Source organism: Leptodactylus fuscus, chromosome 3 (assembly GCF_031893055.1).
Source record: "Leptodactylus fuscus isolate aLepFus1 chromosome 3, aLepFus1.hap2, whole genome shotgun sequence".
NCBI lineage: Eukaryota > Metazoa > Chordata > Amphibia > Anura > Leptodactylidae > Leptodactylus > Leptodactylus fuscus.
The window spans coordinates 151,181,849-151,187,306 of record NC_134267.1 but is presented as its reverse complement, the minus strand read 5'-3'; positions in this window follow the sequence as shown (position 1 = coordinate 151,187,306).

Below are 5,458 nucleotides of genomic sequence, written 5' to 3'. Positions count from 1 at the left end.
TGGTTACGTGCACCCACAATTTTTGCTACTGCTATACAGTGCCATTGTCTCACTGGGAATTCAAAGATTATATTGGGGTTATGTGCACCCACAATTTTTGCTACTGCTATATAGTGCCAGTTTCTGACTGGTAATTTAAAGAATATATTGGGTTACGTGCACCCACAATTTTTGCTACTGGTATACAGTGCCATTGTCTGACTGGGAATTCAAAGAATATATGGGGGTTACGTGCACCCACAATTTTTGCTACTGCTATACAGTGCCATTGTCTCACTGGGAATTCAAAGAATATATTGGGGTTATGTGCACCCACAATTTTTACTACTGGTGTACAGTGCCATTGTCTGACTGGGAATTCAAAGAATATATGGGGGTTACGTGCACCCACAATTTTTGCTACTGCTATACAGTGCCATTGTCTCACTGGGAATTCAAAGAATATATTGGGGTTATGTGCACCCACAATTTTTACTACTGGTATATAGTGCCATTGTCTGACTGGGAATTCAAAGAATATATGGGGGTTACGTGCACCCACAATTTTTGCTACTGCTATACAGTGCCATTGTCTCACTGGGAATTCAAAGAATATATTGGGGTTATGTGCACCCACAATTTTTACTACTGGTATACAGTGCCATTGTCTGACTGGGAATTCAAAGAATATATGGGGGTTACGTGCACCCACAATTTTTGCTACTGCTATACAGTGCCATTGTTTCACTGGGAATTCAAAGAATATATTGGGGTTATGTGCACCCACAATTTTTACTACTGGTATACAGTGCCATTGTCTGACTGGAAATTCAAAGAATATATGGGGGTTACGTGCACCCACAATTTTTGCTACTGCTATATAGTGCCATTGTCTCACTGGGAATTCAAAGAATATATTGGGGTTATGTGCACCCACAATTTTTGCTACTGGTATATAGTGCCATTGTCTGACTGGGAATTCAAAGAATATATGGGGGTAAACGTGCACCCACAATTTTTGCTACTGCTATACAGTGCCATTGTCTCACTGGGAATTCAAAGATTATATTGGGGTTATGTGCACCCACATTTTTTGCTACTGCTATATAGTGCCAGTTTCTGACTGGTAATTCAAAGAATATATTGGGGTTACGTGCACCCACAATTTTTGCTACTGGTATATAGTGCCATTGTCTGACTGGGAATTCAAGGAATATATGGGGGTTACGTGCACCCACAATTTTTGCTACTGCTATACAGTGCCATTGTCTCACTGGGAATTCAAAGCATATATTGGGGTTATGTGCACCCACAATTTTTACTACTGGTATACAGTGCCATTGTCTGACTGGGAATTCAAAGAATATATGGGGGTTATGTGCACCCACAATTTTTGCTACTGCTATACAGTGCCATTGTCTCACTGGGAATTCAAAGAATATATTGGGGTTATGTGCACCCACAATTTTTACTACTGGTATATAGTGCCATTGTCTGACTGGGAATTCAAAGAATATATGGGGGTTACGTGCACCCACAATTTTTGCTACTGCTATACAGTGCCATTGTCTCACTGGGAATTCAAAGATTATATTGGGGTTATGTGCACCCACAATTTTTGCTACTGCTATATAGTGCCAGTTTCTGACTGGTAATTCAAAGAATATATTGGGGTTACGTGCACCCACAATTTTTGCTACTGGTATATAGTGCCATTGTCTGACTGGGAATTCAAAGAATATATGGGGGTTACGTGCACCCACAATTTTTGCTACTGCTATACAGTGCCATTGTCTCACTGGGAATTCAAAGAATATATTGGGGTTATGTGCACCCACAATTTTTACTACTGGTATACAGTGCCATTGTCTGACTGGGAATTCAAAGAATATATTGGGGTTATGTGCACCCACAATTTTTACTACTGCTATACAGTGCCATTGTCTGACTGGGAATTCAAAGAATATATGGGGGTTACGTGCACCCAAAATTTTTGCTACTGCTATACAGTGCCATTGTCTCACTGGGAATTCAAAGATTATATTGGGGTTATGTGCACCCACAATTTTTGCTACTGCTATATAGTGCCAGTTTCTGACTGGTAATTCAAAGAATATATGGGGGTTACGTGCACCCACAATTTTTGCTACTGCTATACAGTGCCATTGTCTCACTGGGAATTCAAAGAATATATTGGGGTTATGTGCACCCACAATTTTTACTACTGCTATACAGTGCCATTGTCTGACTGGGAATTCAAAGAATATATGGGGGTTACGTGCACCCAAAATTTTTGCTACTGCTATACAGTGCCATTGTCTCACTGGGAATTCAAAGATTATATTGGGGTTATGTGCACCCACAATTTTTGCTACTGCTATATAGTGCCAGTTTCTGACTGGTAATTCAAAGAATATATGGGGGTTACGTGCACCCACAATTTTTGCTACTGGTATATAGTGCCATTGCCTGACTGGGAATTCAAAGAATATATGGGGGTTACGTGCACCCACAATTTTTGCTACTGCTATACAGTGCCATTGTCTCACTGGGAATTCAAAGAATATATTGGGGTTATGTGCACCCACAATTTTTACTACTGGTATACAGTGCCATTGTCTGACTGGGAATTCAAAGAATATATGGGGGTTACGTGCACCCACAATTTTTGCTACTGGTATATAGTGCCATTGTCTGACTGGGAATTCAAAGACTATATTGGGGTTACGTGCACCCACAATTTTTACTACTGGTATATAGTGCCATTGTCTGACTGGGAATTCAAAGAATATATGGGGGTAAACGTGCACCCACAATTTTTGCTACTGCTATACAGTGCCATTGTCTCACTGGGAATTCAAAGATTATATTGGGGTTATGTGCACCCACATTTTTTGCTACTGCTATATAGTGCCAGTTTCTGACTGGTAATTCAAAGAATATATTGGGGTTACGTGCACCCACAATTTTTGCTACTGGTATATAGTGCCATTGTCTGACTGGGAATTCAAAGAATATATGGGGGTTACGTGCACCCACAATTTTTGCTACTGCTATACAGTGCCATTGTCTCACTGGGAATTCAAAGAATATATTGGGGTTATGTGCACCCACAATTTTTACTACTGGTATACAGTGCCATTGTCTGACTGGGAATTCAAAGAATATATGGGAGTTACGTGCACCCACAATTTTTGCTACTGCTATACAGTGCCATTGTCTCACTGGGAATTCAAAGAATATATTGGGGTTATGTGCACCCACAATTTTTACTACTGGTATATAGTGCCATTGTCTGACTGGGAATTCAAAGAATATATGGGGGTTACGTGCACCCACAATTTTTGCTACTGCTATACAGTGCCATTGTCTCACTGGGAATTCAAAGAATATATTGGGGTTATGTGCACCCACAATTTTTACTACTGGTATACAGTGCTATTGTCTGACTGGGAATTCAAAGAATATATGGGGGTTACGTGCACCCACAATTTTTGCTACTGCTATACAGTGCCATTGTCTCACTGGGAATTCAAAGATTATATTGGGGTTATGTGCACCCACAATTTTTGCTACTGCTATATAGTGCCAGTTTCTGACTGGTAATTCAAAGAATATATTGGGGTTACGTGCACCCACAATTTTTGCTACTGCTATACAGTGCCATTGTCTCACTGGGAATTCAAAGAATATATTGGGGTTACGTGCACCCACAATTTTTACTACTGGTATACAGTGCCATTGTCTGACTGGGAATTCAAAGAATATATGGGGGTTACGTGCACCCACAATTTTTGCTACTGGTATATAGTGCCATTGTCTCACTGGGAATTCAAAGAATATATTGGGGTTATGTGCACCCACAATTTTTACTACTGGTATATAGTGCCATTGTCTGACTGGGAATTCAAAGAATATATGGGGGTTACGTGCACCCACAATTTTTGCTACTGCTATACAGTGCCATTGTCTCACTGGGAATTCAAAGAATATATTGGGGTTATGTGCACCCACAATTTTTACTACTGGTATACAGTGCCATTGTCTGACTGGGAATTCAAAGAATATTTGGGGGTTACGTGCACCCAAAATTTTTGCTACTGCTATACAGTGCCATTGTCTCACTGGGAATTCAAAGAATATATTGGGGTTATGTGCACCCACAATTTTTACTACTGGTATATAGTGCCATTGTCTGACTGGGAATTCAAAGAATATATGGGGGTTACGTGCACCCACAATTTTTGCTACTGCTATACAGTGCCATTGTCTCACTGGGAATTCAAAGATTATATTGGGGTTATGTGCACCCACAATTTTTGCTACTGCTATATAGTGCCAGTTTCTGACTGGTAATTCAAAGAATATATTGGGGTTACGTGCACCCACAATTTTTGCTACTGGTATATAGTGCCATTGTCTGACTGGGAATTCAAAGAATATATGGGGGTTACGTGCACCCACAATTTTTGCTACTGCTATACAGTGCCATTGTCTCACTGGGAATTCAAAGAATATATTGGGGTTATGTGCACCCACAATTTTTACTACTGGTATACAGTGCCATTGTCTGACTGGGAATTCAAAGAATATATTGGGGTTATGTGCACCCACAATTTTTACTACTGCTATACAGTGCCATTGTCTGACTGGGAATTCAAAGAATATATGGGGGTTACGTGCACCCAAAATTTTTGCTACTGCTATACAGTGCCATTGTCTCACTGGGAATTCAAAGATTATATTGGGGTTATGTGCACCCACAATTTTTGCTACTGCTATATAGTGCCAGTTTCTGACTGGTAATTCAAAGAATATATGGGGGTTACGTGCACCCACAATTTTTGCTACTGCTATACAGTGCCATTGTCTCACTGGGAATTCAAAGAATATATTGGGGTTATGTGCACCCACAATTTTTACTACTGCTATACAGTGCCATTGTCTGACTGGGAATTCAAAGAATATATGGGGGTTACGTGCACCCAAAATTTTTGCTACTGCTATACAGTGCCATTGTCTCACTGGGAATTCAAAGATTATATTGGGGTTATGTGCACCCACAATTTTTGCTACTGCTATATAGTGCCAGTTTCTGACTGGTAATTCAAAGAATATATGGGGGTTACGTGCACCCACAATTTTTGCTACTGGTATATAGTGCCATTGCCTGACTGGGAATTCAAAGAATATATGGGGGTTACGTGCACCCACAATTTTTGCTACTGCTATACAGTGCCATTGTCTCACTGGGAATTCAAAGAATATATTGGGGTTATGTGCACCCACAATTTTTACTACTGGTATACAGTGCCATTGTCTGACTGGGAATTCAAAGAATATATGGGGGTTACGTGCACCCACAATTTTTGCTACTGGTATATAGTGCCATTGTCTGACTGGGAATTCAAAGACTATATTGGGGTTACGTGCACCCACAATTTTTACTACTGGTATATAGTGCCATTGTCTGACTGGG